Here is a 25,049-nt window from a genome sequence, read left to right as displayed (position 1 = left end):
CTTAGAGTGCTTAGGATAAGTTATGGTACAGTCAGCACTCAATAAATGTTAGCTAGTATTATAATATGCTGAGTATGTGTACTGGGGAGTACAAAACAGTTTATATACATCTTTCAAAATTCTTACAATAGACTTATAATGTTATTTTCAAAGAAAGAATTTGGGCTTGAGAGAGTTTAAAGTGGAGCTGTAAACAGAAAAGATAAGATGAAGTCACAGACTTCATACACTACTGAAGTCACAGTATTCATACACTAAGCACATGGAGGGGGTTCTGTTCATTTGCCATAGGCGGACCCCAGACCCTGCTCTTGGCTCCTTCAGCCAGTGCTGAGGGAGCGGTGCTCAGTCCTGTGAGTCATGCCGTCCACAAGGTGAAAGCTTACTCAGGCTCAGGTGAAGGCGAATGACTCCCAATGCTAAGAATCTTGCTAGACAGGGCTCTGACATCGGATGGGAAGTCCTCAGAGGGCACAGAGCGAGCTGTACTCATCAGGTTCTCTTTCATGAAGCCCCTTGTTGTGGGCTTGTGGCCATGCAGCCGCAGAGGTTCTTCCAAAGGCCAGATTGTCTGGCAGTGCAGAGCTCTCTGCTGGCCTGATGTAGACTGTAGTGGGCTGAGAGAAGAGCACTCCTGGTCTCCAGGCCATCCTCCCTAGAGAATGTTGTTGTCAACCAAACCTTTCTTAAAAATTGAGCAATAGAGAAGTGAGCTGGATATCATCATTCCTGATGTACCTGAGACCTGCTTCCTTAAATATCTATTAAATACCAAAAGTCAGCCAGTTTGGAGATTGGATTGTTGTTTTCTTATGGAAGCTCAGAATCTTGGCTTAGATGCATTTCTGAATACCAGGCACAAGGGTCAACATTGCAAGTTGTAAAATTTAAGGTCTGCTTCAGATCATCGACAAGGAGACAGTGGAGGCCCTTAAGTTCTTTGCCACAGAGATGAGCCTGTATAACTTTACCCAGAAAAATATTTCAGACAGACATATAAGCAAGTAAGCATCCAGAAGAGCAAGGTAAAACATGTTAGTAAAGCAGCCAAAAATGTTTGACCTTGAGTCATGGAACTTTCTGGTGTATATTTCAAGGTGAACTGTGAGCACATCATATACTAGATAATGGATGAGTAAACTTACCAGGTGGGATTATTGACCATAAACTGACTGGATGCTGGGGAGCATCAACCAGCAATGATGATTGCTTCCTGGCGGTCACTTTCTCCAGCTCATCCAAAAATGTATCCCATAGATAAGGTATGAATTTTAGAGTGGGTATCATAGCAGAAACCGTATTTACCCTGCTCTACTTTTCTATCTGATGTTCAGTTCCTAACTTTGGGCTCTCAAAGGAGAGTTCAGGAGCCAATGCAGAAAGAGCTCCAGGTAACAGGGGGGCAGGGTTGTACTGAATGCATGCCCAACTCCTGTCCCCTAGAGTCAGAGGAAGAAGGTCAGGGACACCCTACATTTTGTGTCAGTTCAAATACTTCCTATATACTTGCCCTTGCCAAGGTCAAAGCAGACACAGGTAGCGCGTGGTAGACCAGAAGCATGCCTGCACCTCACAGGTGTGGCAAGTAGTGCCTGGGCTTAAAGTTCATCAGGGGAGAGGTGGCGTGCACTTGTAGATGGATGACCAGTGAGATAAGGGCCCCCGTTGCTGTGGGAATAATGGACTATGCTTTTTTTTTCTTTTTAAGATTTTATTTGTTTATTGATAGAGAGATAGAGATCACAAGTAAGGCAGAGGGAGAGAGAGAAGCAGCCTCCCCGCTGAGCAAGGAGCCTGATGCGGGGCTTGATCCCAGGACCCTGGGATCATGACCTGAGCGGAAGGCAGAGGTTTAACTCACTGAGCCACCCAAGTGCCCCTGGACTATGCTTTTTAAAGGATCATAAAGACCACGCTGCAGTTTGAGACCAAGGGAGCATTGAGAATTTGTGCCCTTTCTTCAATGGTAGCCATATTCTTGCCATCTTTTTTATTTTTACAGTGCCTGCTCACTAATATTCTTATTTTCTTAGTCTTTTACTTTAAATTACTTTTAATACATCTCTCTCCTTTTTATTGTACTCTTCCTCACTGTAAGTAATAATGTCTGTGAACTCATGGCTTTACTATGTTGTTTATATATATATTTTTTACTCATTAAAATACCAGTGAAATAAAAAATTTTATCCGTGTTGTACCCTCCCTCCACCCTCATCAGTGGTGCCTTTGCCTGTCACGCTCTTGACGACATTGTAACAGAAGTCCACTCTGTACCATCAAACTTCCAGAGAAATGTTGGCATTCATTCCAGCTCTCAGTGGAAAAACAGGGTGAATGTATAGCGTCAGAAGAACAAAAGCCTGGTTGAAGTGTTGGTAACAACCCCAGATCCAGCTGAAGTTCTCCAGGCTGTGTGGTGAGGGCCATGCAGGGGAAACCTTCAAGAGGCTCTTTCACCTTCCCCCCCCAGCTTTGGTGCATCCTCACGCTGAGGCAGGAAAGGGGGCAGTTGAGTTCAGAAGCACCTTTGCAGAGCTCAGAACGGGAGGAGGGTTTCAAAGTGGCCCTGTCCATGGTGTTCACGGAGGTGGGCTGTTACACCTCTGTGGGGGCGTCCTCTAGAATACACAGAGGTAGGAGAGAGGCCAGCCTGAGGTAGGAGACCCAGCAGGAGGATAGGGATTAAGATATGTAGGGTATGAGGAGAGGATTAAAAGTAGTTGTAATGTAAACAGTTTTACATTACATTAATTACATTACATTAATGTAAACATTTTTTACTGTGAAAGGTAATTCGAATGTCAACCGCTCTCTGATCCAGATTCCACTTCACTAGCCAACACCTTGCCATTGGTCCTCTAAGCATTTGCTTAGAATGTGGGGAAAAAAGTGAAGGAACGGGGGAAAGGATGAAACAGGAGGAAGAAGGCAGAGTGGGCAGAGGACGTGTGCATGTACTTTGTCCCACTCCATCCTCCCTAAAAGAAGCCTTGGCTTTCTCCTCCTCAAAAATGGAAACAAAATATACTTGAAAGGAGCACATTCAAGCAAAGCAATGTTAGAATGTTTGTGTTCTCCATCTGACCGTGAAGCAACATGGATGGATGGCTTTACTCTTGTAAGAATTTCTTTTTTTTTTCTTTTTTTAAAGATTTATTTATTTATTTGACAGAGAAAGACACAGTGAGAGGGAACACAAGCAGAGGGAGTGGGAGAGGGAGAAGCAGGCTTCCTGCAGAGCTGGGAGCCCGATATGGGGCTCGATCCCAGGACCCTGGGATCATGACCTGAGACGAAGGCCTGCGCTTAACCGACTGAGCCACCCAAGTGCCTCCTCGTACGAATTTTTTGATGTACATGAGTCTCCTTCCACATTTTTACTTTTTGAGTAGCAATTACTTTTGAATTCACTTCCATGAAAATATAGTGATTTCTCATTTTACACAAACAGCCAAACCGCTTTCCAAACAAATTTACCAAGACAATTAACCATGGCCATGTCCCAATTTCCATGACCTAGTAGTGACATTTTATGTTTCTTAAACATAAAAGTTAAAATTCAGAAATTCCTATTCATTAACATTTGGGCCATTTATAAAGCATACCTACTTAGTCTGCTACCTGTGAAGACGGCTGTTACCTCTCCTGTAGGCTTCCAAATGGCAATTTCCAGGTTGTTTGTAAACACTCCTAAGATTTGCATATGTTTGCATCTTCTAATAACTATTAATTGCTAAACATCAAGAGAGATGAAGCAGTTTACATTAAGATAAATGCTAAGCTCAGGAAAAAAAGCAATTTATTAGGGATAGTATTAATCGGTTCTTTCACATCTTTCTAGTTGAGCTTGAGGTAATGTAGACCTTTGACTTCCAGTAAAAACAGTGACACTGGATGGAGAACTGAACCAGCTTTGGAGATGGGTCGTGCTTACATCAACTTGAATCTGTAGGGCCAGAGCTGGTGGTTGGGGCTTTCTGGTCCCTGCCCAATTCTTAGTCAAACAAAATGGCCTTCATAAGCCAGGAGGATCATTCCTCAATCAGGAGTAGTAGTGTTTCATTTACAACAATGTCTTTTTACATTTTTGTGAGTTTCAGTGAATTTTTGCTGATTGGTGAGTCTGCAAACAAATTTTCACCAAGAAGACATGATGATATAAACCAACAACTGAATTTTTCCAGGATCCCTTATCTACAGTTCTAAAAGCCAAAACACCAGGAATTCCAAAATATTTTTTTTTGAGGGCTTTTTAAAAATTGGGATAAACATTTTAACCATTTAAAAAATTTTCCATTATAGTTCACATACAGTGTTACATTCGTTTCAGGTGTATAATATCGTGATTCAACAACTCTGGACATTACTCAGTGTTCATAGTTATAAGTGTACTTAGTCTCCTTCCCCTACTTCATCCATGCCCCCACCAACCTCCCCTCTGGTAACCATCGGTTCTCTGTAGTTAAGTCTTGTTTTTGTTTTGTATTATTTTTTCTTTGTTTTGTTTCTTGAATTCCCTGTTTGTGAAATCATACTGTATTTTTCTTTCTCTGACTGACTTCATTTAGCATTGTATTCTCTAGATTCATTTTTGTTGCAAATGGCAAGACTTCATTCCTTTTTATGGCTGAGTAATATTCCATATTATATGTATACCACTTCTTTATCCATTCATCTATCATTGGACCTTAGGGCTGCTTCCATAATTTAGCTATTGTAAATAATGCAATAAACATAGAGGTCCATATATCTTTTTGAAAAAGTGTTTTCATTTTCTTTGGGCAAATACCCAGTAGTGGAATTACTGGAACGTATAATAGCTCTATTTTTAATTGTTTGAGGAACCTCTGTACTGTTTCTACAATGATTGCCGCAGTCTGCATTCTCACCAACAGCACACGAAGGTTCCTTTTTCTCCACATCCTTCCCAACATTTGTTGTTTTTTGTGTTTTTGGTTTTAGCCATTCTGACAGGTGTAAGGTGATATCTCACTGTGGTTTTGATTTGCAGTCCCCTCATGATGAGTGATGTTGAGCATCATTTCATTTGTCTGTTGGCCATCTGTATGTCTTTGGAGAAATGTCTGTTCATGTCTTCTGCCAATTTTTTAATTGGATTATCTGAGTTTTGGGGGTTGAGTTGTGTAAGTTTTTTTTTTTAAATTTTGGAGACTAACCCTTTATCAGCTATGTCATTTGCAAATATCTTCTCCCATTCAGTAGTTTATCTTTTAGTTTTGTTGGTTGTTTCCTTTGCCATGCAGAAGTGCTTTATTTTGATGAAGTCCCAGTAGTTGAATTTTGTTTTTGTTTCCCTTCCCTTAAAAGACATATCTAGAAAAATGTTGCTATGGCCAATGTTAGAGAAATTACTGCCTATGCTCTCTCTTCCAGGATTTTTAGGGTTTTAGATCTCACAATTAGGTCCTTAATCCATTTTTAGGTTTTTTTTTTTTTTTTGTATGATATAAGAAAGTTGTCCAGTGTCATTCTTCTACAGGTAGCTAGCTGTCCAGTTTTCCCACCAGCATTTATTGAAGAGACTGTCTTTTTCCCATTGCATATTCTGGTCTCCTTTGTTAAAGATTAATTGAGCATATAATCATGGGTTTATTTCTGTGTTCTCTAGTCTGTCGTTTTGATCTATGTGCCCATTTTTGTGTCATTACCATACTATTTGATGACTACAGCTTTGTAGTATAACTTGAAATATAGGATTTTCATACCTCCTATTTTGTTCTTCTTTTTCAGGGTTGCTTTGGCTATTCAGGGTCTTTTGTGGTTCCATATAAATTTTAGTATTTTTTGTCCTAAATCTGTGAAAAATGCTATTATATTTTTCATAGGGTTTAACCTTACATCTTTAGGTTGCGTTGGGTAGTATGGACATTTTAACTATTTGTTCTTCCAACCCATGATCATGAACTATTTTCCCATTTGTATTGTTTTCAATTTCTTTCATCAGTGTTTCATAGTTTTCAGAGTACAGTTTATTCACCTTAAGTCTAGTCCTAGGTATTTTATTACTTATGGTGCAATTGTAAATGGGATTGTTTTCTTAGTTTCTTAGTTTCTTAGTTTCACTGCTTCATCAATAGTGTACAGAAGTGTGATGGATTTCTGTATATTGGTTTTGTATTCTGTGAGCTTACTGAATTCATTTATCTGCTCTGATAGTTTTTTGGTGGACTCTTTAGGGTTTTATCTCTTTAGTATCATGTCATCTGCCATTAGTGAAAGTTTTTATTCTTCCTTACCAGTTTGGATGTCTTTTATTTCTTTTAGGTATCTGGTTGCTGTTGCTAGGACTTGCAGTACTATGTAGAATAAAAGTGGTGAGACTGAACATTCTTGTTCCCAGTCTTTGAGTTCCCGGCGCTCATTTTTTCACTACCGAGTATGATCTTAGCTTTAAGTCTTTCATAGATGGCTTTTATTATGTTGAGGTGTGTTCCCTCTAGACCTATTTGTTGAGGGTCTTTACCATGAATGGATGTTGTACTTTGTCAAATGCTTTTTTTTGCATCTATTGAAATGATCATATGGTTTTTATCTTTTCTCTCGTTGATGTGATGTATCACATTGATTGATTTACAAGTATGGAACCACCCTTGCATCCCAGGAATAAATCCCACTTGATCATAGTGAAAGATTTAAAAAAAAAATATTGTTGGATTTGATTTGCTAATATTTTATTGAGGATTTTTGGATCTATGTTCATCAAGGCTATTGGCCTCTAGTTTTTTGTTTTTGTTTTGTGTGTGTGTGTGTGTGTGTGTATGGTGTCTTGATCTGGTTTTGGTGTTAAGGTAATGTTAGCTTATAGAAAGAATTTTTTTCAACTTTTTGGAATGGTTTGAGAAGAATAGGTACTAACTCTTCTTTATATGTTTGGTAGAATTCACCTATGAAGCCATCTGGTCCTGGACTTTTCCTTGTCGGTAGTATTTTTTTTTTTTATTACTGATTTAATTTCCTTGCTGATAATTGACCTGTTTAAATTTTCTATTTCTTCCTGATTCAGTTTAGGGAAGTTATATGTTTCTAGGAACTTATCCATTCTTCTAGGTTGTCCAATGTGTCTAATTTTGACATATAATTTTTCATAAACTTATAGGTTTTTTCTGTTTCTGTGATGCATTTGTTATTTCTGTTCTTTTTTTTTTTTGTGGGGGAGGGAAGCTGCCTAAAAGTTTATCAATTTTGTTGCTCTTTTCAAGGAATCAGCTCCTAGTTTCTTTGATTTGTTCTATTATATTTTTAGTTTATTTCATTTATTTCTGCTTTAGTCTTTATTATTTCCTTCCTTCTACTGGTTTCGGGTTTTGTTTTTCTTTTTCTAGGTCCTTTAGATGTAAGATTAGGTTGTTTATTTGAGATTTTTCTTGCTTTTTGAGGTAGTCCTGTATTGCTATAAACTTCTCTCTTAGACAGCTTTTGCTGCGTCCCAAAGATTTTGTGTTGTTATGTTTTTATTTTCATTTATCTCCATGTATGTTTTGATTTTTTTAGTTGACCCGTTCATTGTTTAGTAGCATGTTATTTAACCTCCATATATTTATTCTTTCTAGATTTTTTTCTTGTAGGTAATTTCTAGTTTCATAGAGTTGTGGTCAGAAAAGATGCATGGCATGAATTTAATCTTTTTGAATTTGTTGAGACTTGCTTTGTGGCCTAATAAGTGATCTATTCTGAGAATGTTCCATGTGCACTTGAAAAGAATATGTATTCTACTGTTTTAGGATGGAATGTTTTGAGTATTAACTGTTAGATCCATCTAGTCCAATGTGTCATTCAAAGCCATTGTTTCCTTGTTGATTTTCTGTTTGGATGGTCTCTCCACTGATGTGAGTGGGCTGTTAAAGTCCACTACTGTTACTGCATTACTATTGATACTTCCTTGATATTTATTATTATCTGCTTTATGTATTTGGGTGCTGCCTTGTTGGGTGCAGAAATATTTACAATTGTTATGGCAGCTTCTTGTTGGATTGTTTCCTTAATGACTAATTAGTGTCCTTCTCTGTCTTTTGTTATAGTCTTTGTTTTAAAGTCTGTTTTATCCAATGTTAAGTTTTGCTACAGCTTTCTTTTCACTCCCATTTGCATGATAGAGGCTTTTCCATCCCTTCACTTTCAATCTGCATGTGTCTTTAGGTTTGAAACAAGTCTCTTGTAGGCAGTATATAGACATATCCTGTTGTTTTTGTTTTTTATTTACATTTTTAAATTTAAAATCAATTAATTAACATTATTACTGGTTTCAGAAGTTCAGGCCTGTGATTCATCAGTCTTCTATAATACCCAGTGCTCATTACATCACATCCTTCCTATTGTCTATCACCCAGCTACCCCATCCCTCCACCACTTCCTCTCCTCAACTCTCACTTTTGTTTCCTATGGTTAAAAGTCTCTTATGGTTTGTCTCCCTCTTTGGTTTTGTCTTGTTCTATTTTTTTCCCCTCTTTTCCCCTATGACCCTGTGTCTTTTGATTTCACTGTTTAGTCCATTTAAATTCAAAGCAATTATTGATAGGTATGTTACTTGTTTTATAGTGGGTTTTTATAATTCTCTGTTCCTTTTACTTGCTCTCTTCTCTCACAGTTTGTTGGCTTTCTTTAGTGATCTACTTGGATTCTTTTCTTTATATTTTGCATATCTATTACTGGTTTTTTATTTGTGGTTTCCATTAAGTTTTATATAAAATCTTATGCATAGAGCAACCTATATTAAGTTGATGGTCACCTAAATTTGAAACCCATTCTTTACTTCTCTCCTCCCCCCAAGTTTTAAGTATATGGTTTTATACTTTGCATCCTTTTACTTTGTGAATCCCTTGACTGATTGTTGTAGATACAGTTATTTTTTGTTTCCTCCTTTTCTGACTCTAACTTATGGTCTTTCCTTTCCCCTCACAGAGTTTCCTTTAACATTTTTTTATAGGTCTGGTTTAATGGTCATGAATTCCCTTAAGTTTTTTTTGTCTGGGAAACTCTTGATCTTTCCTATTCTGAAAAATAGATTTGCTGGATAGAATATTCTTGGCTGTAGATCGTTTTCCTACAGCACTTTGAATATATCATGCCATTCTTCTGGCCTGCAAAGTTTCTGTTGAAAGATTACCTTATAATCTTACGGGGGTTCCATTGTTTGTAATGGTTTTCTTTTCTTTTGTTAACTTTTAAAATCTCTCTTTATCACTACTTTTCACCACTTTAATTACAAGGTGTCTTGGTGTGGACTTCCTTGGGTTGATTTTATTGGGGTTCTATATGCCTCCAAGATCTGGATATCTGTTTCCTTCTCTAAATTCAGGACATTTTCATCTATTATTTCCTAAAATAAATTTTCTGTCCCCTTTTCTCTCTCCTTTCAGGATCCCTTTAATGCAAAATGTTGTTATTATACTTGATGGAGTACCCTAACTCCACTTTTATTTTTTACCATTATTTTCTTCTCTTTCCCATTCAGCTTGATTGCTTTCCATTACTCTGTCCTCCAAGTCACTAATCGTTCTTCTGCTTCCTCTAGTCTACTCCTTTTTCTCTCTTACGTATTTTTAATTTCTGTTATTGAGTTCTTCATCTCTGATTGGTTATTTTTTTGTTTTTATCTCTTTAAGGGTCTCAATGAGGTCCTCCATTCTTTTCTCAAGTCCAGTGAGTATCTTTGTGACGTGTACTTTAAATTCTCTATCAAGCATATTACTTGTCTCCATTTCATTTAGCTCTTTTGCTTTGATTTTGTCCTGTTCCTTCATTTGGGACACATTCCTCCATCTCCCCATTCTGTCTAACTCTCTGTATCTGTAGCTCAGTGTTAGAAAAGTCAGCTATGTCTCCTGTTCCTGAAAGTAGTGGCCTTATAAAGAAGAGGTCCTGTAGTGCCCTACATGTAGTGCAATAGCTCCAGTTCACCAGAACGGTGCTTCAGGGGCATCTCCCATGTGTGTTGTGTGCTCCCTTTATTGCCATATCTCCACAGAGCTGTTTGTTGTGCTCCTTAAGGGTGAGAACTCAGTTTCTTCTCAGAAAATTCAGCACCTCTGCTTTCCAAAGTCAAGTGTTATGGGATTCATCTTCCTTGAGTGGGCTCCCTGGCATGAGAGTCTGTTTTTCTCTTCTCTGCAACTACAACATCTCTCCCTCCCATGGATAGTCCTGTGGGTCCATTTAGTTTCCAATTGCATCTCTACCCTTCCTATCCTCGTCGATGTGGCCACTAATCTATCTTTAGCTGTGGAGAGTTTGTCTGCCAGTTTTTGGGTCCTTTTCTGGGTTACTTGCACTAATGTGGGTATTACCTAGTTTTATCTGTGGGTCAAAGTGAGCTTAGGATCTTCCTATTCTGCCATCTTCCCCAGAAGTCCTCCATTTTAACCATTTCTAAGTGGATCAGTAGCATCAGTTAAATCCATATACATTATTGTACACTTATCAGGATCATCATCTTCAAAACATTTTCATCTTCCCAAACTGAAACTTCATACCCATTAAACAGTAACTTTCCTTCTTCTCTTCTTCCAGCCCCTGACAGCTACCACTCTACTTTCCATTTCTATGAATTTGTCTATTTTAGTTACCTCATATAAGCAGGATGTGCTCTTTTATGACTGGTTTATTTCCCTTAGCATAATGTCTTCAGGATTCATCCACGTAGCAGCATGTGTCAGAATTTACTTCCTTCTTAAGGCTGAATAATATTCCATTATATATCACATTTTTGTTTATCCATTCATCTTTGATGGATACTTGGGTTGCTTACACCTTTTGGCTATTGTGAATAATGCTACAGTGAACACAGGTGTACACATATCTCTTTGAGACCCTGCATTGAATTGCTTTGGATATATATCTAGAACTGGAGTTATTGGATCATATGGTACTTCTATTTTTAATTTTCTTGAGAAACTGCCATACTGTTTTCTATAGCAGCTGCCCTATTTTATATTTCTATCAGCATTGCATAGGGTTCCAATTTCTCCACATCCTTGCCAAGTCTTTCTTTTTTTTTTTTTTTAACAGCAACCATTCTAATAGGTGTGAAGTGGTATGTCATTATGGTTTTGATTTGCATCTCCCTAATGATTACTAATGCTGAGAATTTTTCATAAGTCCATTGACCATTTGTGTATCTTTGGAGAAATGTCTTTTTTTTTCTTTTTAGTTTTTAAAACTTAATTTTTTTTTTTTTTGGTGTTTTCTAAATATCATTGTTTATGCACCACACCACCAGTTCTCCATGCAATATGTGCCCTCCTTAATACCACCAGGCTCACCCAATTCCCCCGCTCCCCTCCCCTCCAAAACCCTCAGTTTGTTTCTCAGAGTCCACAGTCTCTCATGGTTTGTCTCCCCCTCTGATTTCCCCCAACTCACTTCTCCTCTCCACTTCCCCACGTCCTCTGTGTTACTACTTATGCTCCACAAGCAAGTGAAAACACATGATAATTGACTCTCTCTCTGCTTGACTTATTTTGCTCAGCATAATCTCTTCCAGTTCTGTCCATGTTGACACAAAAGTCTGGTATTCATCCTTTCTGATGGAGGCATAATATTCCATTGTATATATGGACCATATCTTCTTTATCCATTTGTCTGTTGAAGGGCATGTTGGTTCTTTCCACAGTTTGGTGACTGTGGCCATTGCTACTATGAACATTGGGGTACAGATAGCCCTTCTTTTCACTACATCTTTATCTTTGGGGTAAATACCCCGTAGTGCTATTGCAGGGTCATAGGGAAGCTCTATTTTTAATTTTTTGAGGAATCTCCACACTGTTTTCCAAAGTAGCTGCACCAACTTGCATTCCCATCAACAGTGTAAGAGGGTTTCCCTTTCTCCACGTCCTCTCCAACACTTACTGTTTACTGTCTTGTTGATTTTGGCCATTCTAACTGGTGTAAGTTGGTATCGAAATGTGGTTTTGATTTGAATATCCTGATGGCTAATGATGATGAACATTTTTTCATGTGTCTGTTAATTGGAGCAGTGTCTTCATTGGAGCAGTGTCTGTTCATGTCTTTTGCCCATATTTTGACATGATTATCTGTTTTGTGTGTGTTGAGTTTGAGGGGTTCTTCATAGATCTTGGATATCAGCCCTTTGTAGTGTCATTTGTAAAAATCTTCTCCCATTCTGTAGGTTGCCTCTTTGCTTTGTTGACTGTTTCCTATGCTGTGCAGAAGCTTTTGATCTTGATGAAGTCCCAAAAGTTCATTTTTGTTTTTGTTTCCTTTGCCTTTGGTGACATGTCTTGCAAGAAGTTGCAAGTTTATCTTTGTGTATGGTGTTAGAGAATGGTCAAGTTTCATTCTTCTATACATAGCTGTCCAATTTTCCCAGCACCATTTATTGAAGAGACTGTCTTTTTCACTGTATATTTTTTCATGCTTTGTCGAAGATTATTTGACCATAGAGTTGAGGGTTCATATGTGGGCTCTGTACCCTGTTCCTCTGGTCTATGTGTCTGTTTTTGTGCCAGTACCATGCTGCCTTGGTGATCATTGCTTTGTAGTAAAGCTTGAAATCAGGCAATGTGATGCTTCCAGTTTTGGTTTTTTTTTTTTTTTTTTTCCAACATTTCCTTAGCAATTCAAGGTCTCTTTTGGTTCCATACAAATTTTAAGATTGTTTGTTCTTTGGAGAAATTTCTATTCCAGTCCTTTGCCTATTTTAAAATTAGGTTATTTGCTTTTTTTGTTGCCACATCTTAAGGGTTCTTTATATATTCTGAATATTAATCCCTTATCAGATAGGTGGTTTGCAAATATTTTTGCCCATTCCTTAAGTTGCATTTTTGCTGTGTTGATTGTGTCCCATGATGCACAGAAGTTTTTAATTTTGATGTAGTCCTATTTATTTTTTTTGTTACCTGTGCCTTTGGTATCATATCCAAAAAAATTATTGCCAAAAATACTGTATCATGAAGTTTTCCCCCCTATATTATCTTAAAATATTTTACAGTTTTAGCTTTTCTGTTTAGGTCTTTGCTCCATTTTGAGTTACTTTTTGTAAATGGTGTAGGGTAAAGGTCCATCTTCATTGTCTGTTCCCCCCAAAATATTTTTAATAACTAATTTGGCAGTGAAACTTGACCTGAACTTACATGATACTGTTTATCTTCATGTGTATGAATATTCTTACACATCACTGCAGAAGTATTTGATTTCAAGGTGCTGCTCCATACCCCATTAGATGTTTTACATGAGTCCAAAATCCAAAATTTTCTGAATTCCACAGTGCAGCTGACCCCAAGGAACTGGATCATATGGTATTTCTAAGGACTCTCAGATATATGGGATGGTGGAACCCCCAACATACTTTTCGGTGAAAATTTCTGGAATTTGCGTACTGGTAGAGACATTGGATGTCAGCATATAACCCTCACCCTATGGATGAATACAATGAGGTCAGGTCATGGGCATCCAGATAGTTGTAGGATTTGGGTTCTAACTTCTATCTCACTTCAAACTTAAGACATTTTGAGTTGGATCATTTTTAAAACAAATTTATGATCTGCATAAAATAATGAAGACTAAGTGACTTACAGCAGTAACAGAAAAGCCAGAAATAATTCTTATAGCAAGGCAACCAAAATGAATTATATCAGTGGTAATAAATACTTGGAGTTAGTGGCTGTAAATGATTATGTCTGAAGGAATATAGTAATTATTCACATAGTATAAGATGTATTATATATGTACTCATTCAATAAACATTTATAAGCATCTACTAAGTATCAGATACATGCCTTGGACTGGATAAGCTCTTCTAAAAAGCCTGTTTTTGGCAGTTTATTGAAGTTTTTTGTGTATTTACTTTAACTTTGATCACGTATTTGTTGAATTGTGGTTCTAATGTACTATATAAACTCCTATTCCAGAGATACCGTGTGTTCGGTCAAGCAGCATTCCCTCAGCATTAAGCAAGAGTAGGAGGCTGAAGTACCCAGAATGCAAGATGTTCCTTCTTAGGCTTTCCCCACCGGTGCTGCCCCACTGCTGGCCCAAACCACCGTCTCTCACCTAGATGTCTGTGGTTGTTTTCCACCCTCTGTCCCTGCTTCAAACATTATTCTCAGAATAGCAGCTAGAGAGATTGTTCAAAATTTACATCAGCCAAATCATATTATTCTTTTCTCCAAATAAAGAATTGAAGGCCACAGGATGGGCTACCAACTCTTTCCCTTCATGGCTTCCTCCTGTGCTGCCCTCTGCTCTGGCTACCACTGTCCCCTGTGATCTCTGTGCTCCCAGGCTGCTCCGTCTCCAACACTCACCCCAGGGACCTGCAGGACTACTGCCCTCCTCCTCTTCAGGACTTTGCTTAAGGAAACCTGTCCTGATGCCTGATTTAAAATTGAAACCCACTCTGCCTGTACCTCCCCAGGCACTCCCCATCTCCTTCCTACCCCCTTCTGCCAGATCTACTTCTCTCACCTTGTAACAGTGTGCTTTGCTTTTTATTATGCTCATAGCTGTTGTCTGTTTCCATAAGAGCAGGAATCTCTTTGTTCCCTGATGCCTCTCAAGGGCTTAAAAGAGCACACCTGGCACCTGCAGGTGCTTTGGAAACAGCTGCTGCTGAAGGAATGAAGAATGTGGGAAGAAAGATGTGACTGGAGCGCAGAGCCTTGGGGAGAAGCACAAGTGACAAGGACACAGAAGGGAACACACACATCTTGGTTCCTTTCTTTGTGTCATTCTGCTGTGTTTAAGCTGAAGCCCTAAAGAGCAGTGGTAGGAGGTCAGAGAAAGGTTTAGGGAGGCGCATATCATGGCCATCACCTCAGACAGGTCACCCTGTTCTGGAAGGTGGGAATCCAGCTTATTCTTCCCCACTATTTATTCTTTTTAATGCCGTTTTTCTTCCTCAGAGTGCATTGAGGATCTTGGGGTTAAGTTGTTCTCCATTATGGAAGATTTTGTCCACTGGTGAACAGTTGACGTTGTTTGGAGATGTTTTCGATTGTCACAATTGTGGAGTGCGACTGGCCTGAGGAGGGCCCAGGGACACTGCTGAGCTTTCTGTAGTGTCACCTTGCTGGGATCACCCCTACAAGGAAGAACTATCCAGCAGTCAGTGTTAACAGCGCTAAGGCTGAGCAGATCTGGTATAGAACACTCAACAAACTCTCAAATCGGAGAACACCCTTGTTTACAATAGAAGCAAAGTACGTACCTTCTAGTACCTTCCATTGTTCTCCTTGTTCTTTGGCTGGCTTATCTTCCTCTGCCCTCATCCCCTTCTGCCCTTCATTGTCTCTGGGGCACTGCCACCTACTCCATCGTTGTTCTGCTGAGAAGGTGGTGGTGCTGCCAGGGACCAAGTGTGAGCAGGAGGTGGGGACGGTGAAGTAGCCAACGGACAAGGGTGGCGTGGTTTGTTCAGACTCAGAGTGGAATGTGGTGTCAGATAAGCAGAAGTTGACCATCTGGTTCGTTCTCATAGTTGTTCCCCTTGGAACACTCTTCCTGAGCATGTCTTAGGTAAAAACTGGCCTGGGGGTTTCTTTGCTGTGTGGACTTGGTCATGTGTTTCTGTCTTCTGAGGTCCTCTGTTAAGTTGTGGATGCTTCAAAGTCCCTGTGACCACAGGATTTGGGATCCTGCAGAATGAATGTTGAAGTAACCAAGGATTTGGTAAAGAGTAATTTTCATTATGAATTCTGTTATGAATTCTCGGGCAGAGAGCCCTTGTAGACACAAGCAGCGGGCCATGGGCCTTTTGTGCGGCAGGCCAGCTGCAGGCTAATTTAGGACTAGCCCCTACCCACCCTGTGGCGAGGCCCCATGACTCCTGCAGCAGCTCCCAGGGCTCACTCTGCCAAGTGCTCAGCGTGCAGGATCCCATTTAATCCCTAACTGGGGCAGTGGTGGAGGGGAGGAGCCGGGGGTGGGGCGGGCTTCCCCAGGCACAGCAACTCCCAGGGCACAAGATCTGTGTGGTCCCTGGCTCTTCTCCTGCCCAGAGGGCCCTGCAATTGGTTAGTGCTTTTCTGTGTCCACCTTGAAATTCTTAATCATTTTTTAGCCACAAGTCCACATTTCTGTTTTTGTATTAAGCTCTGCAAATCTTAAGGACAGGCTTGTCACCCAGTCGTCTGTGTTCAACTGGAGAGACTCCCTTCCTCTCGTTTCCTTTAGGTCCCCTAACTCTGCCTTCAGCACTACCATTAGGATACCAGAACTGCTGGGGGGCCAGGAGTCCCTGGCCTGTTCCTGACCCCCTCGGTGGCCTTAGTCACCCGCCTCCTGAGGGGGGGTGGTCAAGGGGCCTCCGAGGTCCCTGCTGGCATTTCCACATCCTCTCCCTATGCCCCCTCTTCCATTTGAGTGAACTCTTTCGTGAGTGCTTTTTATTATTTTAAATTACCTTTTACCTCTTTACCAAGGGTGTTCATCGGTATGGCATCTTTAATAAGGTTAGGTTTATAGGAAAAAACCATCACCCTATCTTGTTTAATTTTTGGTACCATGTCCTGGGAGCACGTCCACAGAGAAGGGCATTATGTTTGTGGGGAAGAGTGTTTGCTCCAGACTTGGACTGTTTGAATCCTCATTTTTTTCTTTGTTGCGTGCTCAGTGTGGGACTTTGGGCAACTAATGTATACTGTCAGCGCTGCAATGTCCTCATTTATTCAATAGATATTTACCGTCCCCATTTAGGGCCTGGTGCTGTCCATAAGGCCTCCTGAGCCGTTGTGAGCATTCCTGTCGTACATGTAAGGATCTGGGCCCAGGGCTGGGTAATATCCATGGGGATCATTCTTGCCCATTTACGCAGCTGGCTTGTTTGACTTGGACTTGACTTCTCAGCGTTGCACTTTGTTTTTGCATTCTGCTCACCAGGACTTGGACTCTCCAGTTTGCTAGGGCAGAGTTTTCCAACCTGTGGCTAAAGAACCAATTGCATCAGAATCAGCTGGTGGTGCCGACTGGAAATCTTAATTTTCAACAACGTGTGACTGATAAGTCTGATAAGACACAGTAGCATGGGAACAGCTTGGTGGTGGTTCTTAACAAGTGGTTCTTAGCCCTGGAAAGCTAAAAATACCTATGCCTATCCTTACTCCAGACCAACTGAGAGGAGTCTTTGGTTGGGTTTCAGGCCTGCATATTTTTTTAAAAAATATTTTATTTATTTATTTGACAGACAGTGATAACAAGTAGGCAGAGAGGAAGGGAAGCAGGCTCCCTGCTGAGCAGAGAGCCCGATGCGGGGCTCCATCCCAGGATCCTGGGATCATGACCAGAGCTGAAGGCAGAGGCTTTAACTCACTGAGCCACCCAGGCGCCCCCGTCCCGCATATTTTTAAAAGCACTTTTCACGTAGACTATGGTGCACCATGAGGATTGGAGTATCTACTTTAGGCACCTTGCTGTGGCCTAGGTTTAAAAACACTAGTATGTAACACACACTTACACACACCCCATCTTCCCTTCTCAGGCCAAATAATTGAGGGGAAAGATAATTTTATTCCTCATATAGTTCGTTCTGTCTTTGTGTGTCGGACCATAGCCTTTCCTTCTAAGAGTCTGTGGCGCCAGCCCATCAGAACAACAAACCCCAACACGAAGTTGTAGGTAGCACAGGGAGGGAACAAAGAGTCTCCAGGGAAGGCAAATGCTGCAACTTTTTCATCGTTCCTGGGGTAATGCTGCCTGGGGCTGGAACCTGACTGCATATATAGCAAGTTGCTCTCTGCTGAGGAGAATACAGACTTGCTGGTTAAGATAATAATAACTCATATTTATTAATTTCCCAAGTGCCAGACCGTGGGTCAAGTGTTTAAATATGATTGTATCCATTCCTCATAACAGCGCTGTGAAGTATGAGTGCCGATATTCTCTCCACTTCACAGACAGGGAAACTGAAGATTGGAAAAACTGAGTAGCCTGCCATATCACGCTGGGAGGGGCCGGGGCTGGCTTGTAAGTCCAGTCTGTGTACTTAACTATTCAGTGAACCAATGAAAAATAACCAGTGTCTTTTAGGTCTGGGTTGATACTCATAATACTCATGGACTAGATCTCCTCATGCCCTGGTTTGAGGACATTCACCGAAACGAAAGAATTAGAAAGATGCTACTTACCACTCTCTGGTCTGAATACAAAAGCGGTGGTGACAAGAGGCTGTTGAGATTGTGGTCTTTGCCTTTGATGATTTTTAAGTGGGTGGTTGCTCTTTACTGCCATCTGCTGGCTGTCTGGACCAAGCACAGGCCAGAGCCCCACATTTCTCAGAAGATTGTCCGAGAAGGCCACCTCTCTAATTCAGCAAAATGCCTTCAGCTCGTGCAGTCGAAAGCCTTTGAAACATGCACTTATCTAGAAGAAAAGAGCACTTCTGTGGCTTTAAATGATTAGGATGATTTTTCTTGCCGTTCTGTTTATTATTGGCAGATTTCTAACCATATTCTAAGTAATACCTTATGTTGTTTGGACTCCCACAGCAGAAGACAAAAAGCAAAGACAGCTTAATTTCTCAGTGCAGTGGCCATCTTGGGCAGTCCGGTTAGGAAACCACAATTACACTACTGTTCTCTGCATATGTGTCAGGGAAGTTAAAACCAAGTCGCAACAGCCAGGAGAAGGGCAATATCGTGAGACCCCTGCAGGGATCCGCCACATGCCAGGGTCTCTCCAGAATGTACCCAGAAGAGACTCTGCCTTCTCATCACCAGTGTTGCATGCAGAACAGCAGTTAGGTTTAGAAAGGGTGCAAGCAGGATGTTATTAGGCAACCTGAACACAGTTCTGTCCACTGAGGTGTTTTCAGGTCGTGATTCCTGTTTTCAACAGTTACCTTGGAAGTCAGAGTAGCCCAGTGTCCTATCTGTCTTTTGAGGTAGACCTCTGGGGCTGACTTGTCTGATGTAACAAAATACAGTTTATCTCTTGGAAACAATGAGTATTTGCAGAGAGGCTGAGTTGATCTCTGAGAGAAAATGTTTACATCTCATGAAGTTTATGTTGTAAATAATGGAAATGTAATAACTCCTTCCCTCCATCTCTCTCCTTCGCCCTCTGCCCATCTTTAGTCAGAAATAATCCATATCAATTTTACTCTATTTCCTTTTCCTTCTCTGAAGCCTCTCCATATGTTGGTTAGTCCGGTGGAAATCTGCTATGAAACACAGATTGCCAGGGGCTAAGGGGAAAACAGGGGTGGCATCCTCAAACTCGGCCTCTCGGTCTCTTGTTTTCTGGCCCTCTCCTTGCCAGATCCCATAGGCCCTATGGTGGAATGCAAGAACTCTCTGGTCACAGTCTGAAAACACAGCGAGTGCTGTGTAACTTGACTTGCTCCTCCATCTTTGTTGAGTTGGAAAATTTTTCTTTGTTCCTAAACCTCTTTCAAAAAGACAAAGCAAACCTTTCGAAAATGTTAACATTTGGCAATTCCAGGTGGTGGACTGTTTGTTACCGTATTCTTGTACCTTGCTGAATTTCTTCCTCGAAATGAGCAGGATAAAAATAGTTGGGGTGGTGGGGAAAAAACAGATGTTTGTATACTGGACCAAATACAGTATCAGATCTTGGGGAGAAATTTCGGTTTTCATGTTATTTAGCCTCATGGAGCAGGACATGCGGTTGGAGGCCATGGGAAAGGGGCCGGCGTGCTCAGGCTTAGCGGACAGCCATAGGTGCCAGGCCCTCTCTGGAAGGGTAAGTCTGGAAGACAATCAGTGGAATTATGAAAGGATTGTGGTTGAAATATTTCAATGACGGTTAAACTCTGTAACACATTGCTGGGATCTGTGTGTATATCTGTATGTGTATATCATTTTTATTGAGGTACAGTTGACATACTCATTTCAGGTGTACATAATGATGTAATATATGCATATGTTGCAGAACGATCACCACAATGAGTCTAATTAACACCTACTACCACATAGCTACCATTTTTTCTTTTAACAAGAACTTTTAAGGTCTCCTCTCTTAGCATCTTACAAATATACAACGCAGTATTATGAACCTACAGTCTTTATGCTGTTCATTACATCCCCAGGACTTAGCGATTTTATAACCATGTTTGTATCCTTTGATCACCTTCACCCCTTTTGCCTACCTTCTGCCCCCCATCTGGGCAACCACCCATCTGTTTTTTGTACCAGTGAATTCAGGAGTTTTTGGTTTTTTGCTGCTTGTTTGCTTTTTATGTTCCACACACAAGTGAGTTTGTATAATATTTATCTTTATCTGACTAAAAAAAAAAAAAGATTTATTTATTGAGAGAGAAAGAGCTAAGGGGAGAGGGGGAGGAGGAGAGAAATTCAAGCATACTCCATACTGGGCACGGAGCCCAGATTGAGCAGGGCTCAGTCTCAGGACCCTGAGATCATTACCTGAGCTGAAACCAAGAGTCGGATGCTTACTGACTGCGCCATCCAGGTGCCCCTCTCTCTGACTTATTTCACTTAGCATAATGCCCTCAAGATCCACCCATGTTGTCCCAAATGGCAATGATGAAGTTCTAGAACCTAGGTGAGGTTCGGTGGGCTGAGGTCCAGAGCCGATGACCAAGAAAGAATTCTTGAGACATCTTCGGTGCAAAATGGTGGTTTATTAAAGCACGGGGACAGGACCTGTGGGCAGGAAGAGCTGCTGCCCTGGGTTGAGAGGGATGGCAGGTTATATACCTTGCAGTTGGGGGGTTGTTGAAGGGATGGGAGGTTTCAACAGAGTTTTCATATGTTAAAGAGGGCCTACAAGTTCCGGGAGGAGGCCTTGCCCTTGTGGCCTGATCAATGTCGTCTTTAGGTCAGGCATTAACATCAAGATAGTTGGGAGATTCTTGGTGGGGTGTTATGATCCTGCTATCATTTACATTCCCTTCTACCTCAGCCTCCTCCAGTTTATGGGGAGAGGGAGACATTAGGGCTTGAGGAACTGAGAGTTATTTGCCTCTGGAAATTTGTGCTATTGATAAGGTAACCTCCCTGTTTGTAGATCTCTAGGACATCTGTAGAGCAAGGGAGATTCCTGTCCTGCAGGACTGTGATCTCTGCAAGTTAACTATTTATTGTTATATGGCAGTCAGGGGTGCCTGAGGAATGCCACACATATTACGGAGGGGAGTGGGTGGAGAGGGGGTGCAAGGTGCCAGCTTTCGCCCTGGCCTCAGCCAGCCTCCTGCTCCCTCATCAGCAAGACTTCCTTTTCTATGGCTGAGTAGCATTCCACTGTGTGTGTATGCCCCATTTTCTTTATTTATTCATCCATCGATTAACACGTAGCCCGAACATGGAATTGGCCTCTTGTAAATAATGCTGCAGTGAACATGGGGTTTCATTTTTCTTTAGAATTAGTGGTTTGTTTCCTTTGGGTAAATATCTATGTGTAGAATTGCTTGATCATATGTTAGTTGTATTTTTAATTTTTGAGAAACCTCCATGTTTCTTACCACAGTGACTGCACCAATTTACATTTCCAGCAGCAGTACACAAGGGTTCCCTTTTCTCCATATTCTCACCAGTACATGTCATTTATCTCTTTTAATGATAGCCACTGTGCAGTGATATTGCATTCTTTTTTTTTTTTTTTTAAGATTTTATTTATTTGTCAGAGAGAGAGGGAAAGAGAGCGAGCACAAGCAGACAGAATGGCAGGCAGAGGCAGAGAGAGAAGCAGGCTCCCTGCCGAGCAAGGAGCGCGATGTGGGACTCGATCCCAGGACGCTGGGATCATGACCTGAGCCGAAGGCAGCTGCTTAACCAACTGAGCCACCCAGGTGTCCTGTGATATCTCATTCTTATTTTGTTTTGCATTTCCTGGATCATTAATGATTCTGAGCACCTTTTCATGTACTTGTTGGCTATCTGGATGTCTTCTTTGGAGAAATGTTTACTCAAATCCTCTGCCCATTTTTAAATTGGAGTTTTTATTTTTTTGCTTGAACTGCATGAGTTATTTATATATTTTGGATATTGATCTTTTTATCAAACATGATTTGCAAATATTTTCTTCATTTGGTAGGTTACCTTTTCATCTTGCTTTTACTTCCTTTGCTATGTAGAAACCTTTTAGTTTGATGTCTTCCCCCTTATTTATTTTTGTTTTGTTGCCTTTACTTTTGGTGTCAGAGCCAAAAAATTATTGCCAAGAATGATTTCAGAGAGTTTACTGCCCATGTTTCTTCTAGTTTTATGGTTTCAACTCTTTTGTTATTGAATTCATTTTGAGTTAATTGTAGTGTGTGATATATGATAGCATTCTTCCTTATGTGGCTGTCTAGTCTTCCCAGCACCAATTATTGAAAAGACTATTCCTTTCCCTTTGTGTATTTTTGACTCCTTTGTGATAAATTAATTGACCATATATAGGTGGGCTTATTTCTGAACTTTCTGTTCCTTTGATCTCTGTATCTCTTTTTGTGCCAATACCACCCTGTTTTGATTACTATAGCTTTGTAACTGAATTTGAATTCAGGGAGCATGTTGCCTCCAGCTTTGTTCTTAAGATTGTTTTGGCTACTCAGGGTCTTTTGTGTTTCCATACAACAAATTTTAGGATTGTTTACTCCATAAAAAATGGCATTTATTTTTTTCCACGAGAAAGAGAGTTTTGATTGGGATTGCCTTAATACTGATTACTTTGTGTAGTATAATGATATAGGCATTCTATGTATTTTAACAATCTTCTTCCAGTGCATGGGCATGGAATATCTTTCCACTGATTTGTGTCATCTTTAGTTTTTTTTCATCAGTGTCTTATAATTTTCAGTCTACAGGTCTTTCACTTTCTCAGTCAAAATTATTCCTGGGTAGGATTGCCTGGGTGGCACAGCTGACTGAGCATCAGACTCTTGGTTTCTGCTTAGGTCATGATCTGTTAGTGCTGGGATTGAGCCCCACATTGGACTCCATGGTCAGAGCAGAGTCTGCTTGAGTTTCTTTCTTTTTTCCCGCTGCCTTTCTCCCACCCCTACATTCTCTCTCTTTCTCTCTCTGGGATAATTAAACATTTTGTTTCTAGGTATTTTATTCTTTTTGATGCAGCTGCAGATGGATTTGTTTTCTTAATTTCTCTCACTTTTAGCATATACAAATGCAGCTGATTTTGGGGTGTTGATTTTTTATCCTGCACCTTCACTGAATTCATTAGTTCTGACTCTTTTTGTGATCTTTAGGGTTTTCTATATATTGAATCATGTTATCTGCAAATAGTGACAGTTTTACTTCTTCCTTTCCAATTTGGATGCCTTTTATTTCTTTTTCTTACCTAGTTGCTCTGAGTAAGATTTCCAAATACTTGTTCCAAAAGTGACAAGAGTGGGCAAGCTTGTCTTGTTCCTCATCTTAGAAAAAAGATTTGAGCTTTTTAGCATGGAGTATCATGTCAGCTATAGACTTGTCATATGTGGCCTTTGTTATGTTGAGGTACATTCCCTCTCTATTTTCTTTGTTGAGAGTTTTTATCATAAATGAATACTGATTTTGTCAGATGCTTTTTCTGTATCTATTGAGATGATCATATGACTTAAATCCTTTATTTTGTTAATGGGGTATATCATAATTTGTATCCAATTTGCAGATGCCGTACCATACTTACATCCATGGAATAAATCCCTCTTGATCATGGTATATGAACCTTTTAATGTATTGTTGAATTTGGTTTGCTAATATTTGCAAATTTTTGCATCTATGTTTATCAGGGAAATTGGGTTATAATTTTCTTGTGACATGTTTGATTTTGATATCAGGATTTTGATATCTCATAAGATCCGTTTGGAAGGGTTTCCTCCTCATACATTTTTGGGAAACATTTCAGAGGGATTAATATTAATTCTTCTTTAAATGTGTAGTAGAATTCACCAGTGAGGCCTTTTGATACTGGGCTTTTCTTTGCTGGGATGTTTTTGATTACTGATTCAATCTCTTTAGTCATTATTGGTCTGTTCATATTTTCTACTTCTTCATAATTTAGTTTTGGTAAGTTGGATGTTTCTAGGAACTTTTCCCTTTCTTTTAGTTTGTCCAATTTGTATACATTTATCTCTTCTTAGAGGTCTCTTTTGATCCTTGGTATTTCTGTAGTGTCAGTTATGTCTTCTCTTTCATTTTGGATTTTATTTGGGTCCTCTCTTTTTCCTTGGTAGGTCTGACTTAAGGTTTGTCTATTTTGCTTATCTTTAAGAAAGAAAAAAAACAGCTCAGTTTCACTGAGATTTTCTATTTCTTATTAGTCTCTTACCTTATTTATTTCTGCTCAGATCTTTATTTCCTTCCTTCTCCTAACTTCGAACTTCAGTTGTTCTTCTTTTTCTAGTTCCTTGAACTATACATTTAGGTTGTTAATTTAATAACTTGTTATTTAATATAGGCTTTTCTCACTGTGAACTCTGCTCTTAGAACTGCCCTTGTTGCCTCTCCTAGGGTTTGGTATATTGTATTTCTTTTTTTTTTTTTTAAAGATTTTATTTATTTGTCAGAGAGCGAGCGAGAGCGAGCACAGGCAGACAGAGTGGAAGGCAGAGTCAGATGGAGAAGCAGGCTCCCTGTGGAGCAAGGAGCCCGATATGGGACTCGATCCCAGGATGCTGGGATCATGACCTGAGCCGAAGGCAGCTGCTTAACCAACTGAGCCACCCAAGCGTCCCGGTATATTGTATTTCTATTTCCATTTTTTTTTTTTTATTTCTCTTCTGATTTCTTCTTGGACCCATTGGTTATTCAGTAGTGTGTTTAATCTTCACATATGTGCAGATTTTCCAGTTTTGTTCTTCTCATTGATTTCTACTTTCATACCATTGTGGTCAGAAAAGATGCCTGATAGGATTTCCATCTTCTTAAATTTATTGATTCATTTTGTGCCCTAATATACAATCTATCCTAGTGAATATTCCATGTGTACTTGAGAATAATGTGTACTGTGTTGCTTTCAGATGGGATGTTCTTTAAAAGTCTTATAAGTCCATTGGGTCGAATGTTTCCATATTGATTAAATGTCTGGAAGATTTATGCACTGATGGAAGTAGGGTATTAAAGTCTGCTACTGTAATGTATTGCTGTCCATTTCTTCCTTCGGTCTGTTAATAT

At 40.0% G+C, this 25,049-nt stretch overlaps 1 protein-coding gene across 1 annotated transcript in view; it reads left to right on the top strand.

Moving 5' to 3' along the window:
- The window catches only part of EML6 (EMAP like 6), a 274,904-nt gene that overhangs the window by 121,480 nt on the left and 128,375 nt on the right, over positions 1–25,049 (top strand). The window lies entirely within an intron of this gene.

Source organism: Mustela nigripes, chromosome 7 (assembly GCF_022355385.1).
Source record: "Mustela nigripes isolate SB6536 chromosome 7, MUSNIG.SB6536, whole genome shotgun sequence".
In the NCBI taxonomy this organism is placed as follows: Eukaryota; Metazoa; Chordata; class Mammalia; order Carnivora; family Mustelidae; genus Mustela; species Mustela nigripes.
Note: the sequence above shows the minus strand (reverse complement) of the source record. Positions and strands in the feature narration are given on the sequence as shown.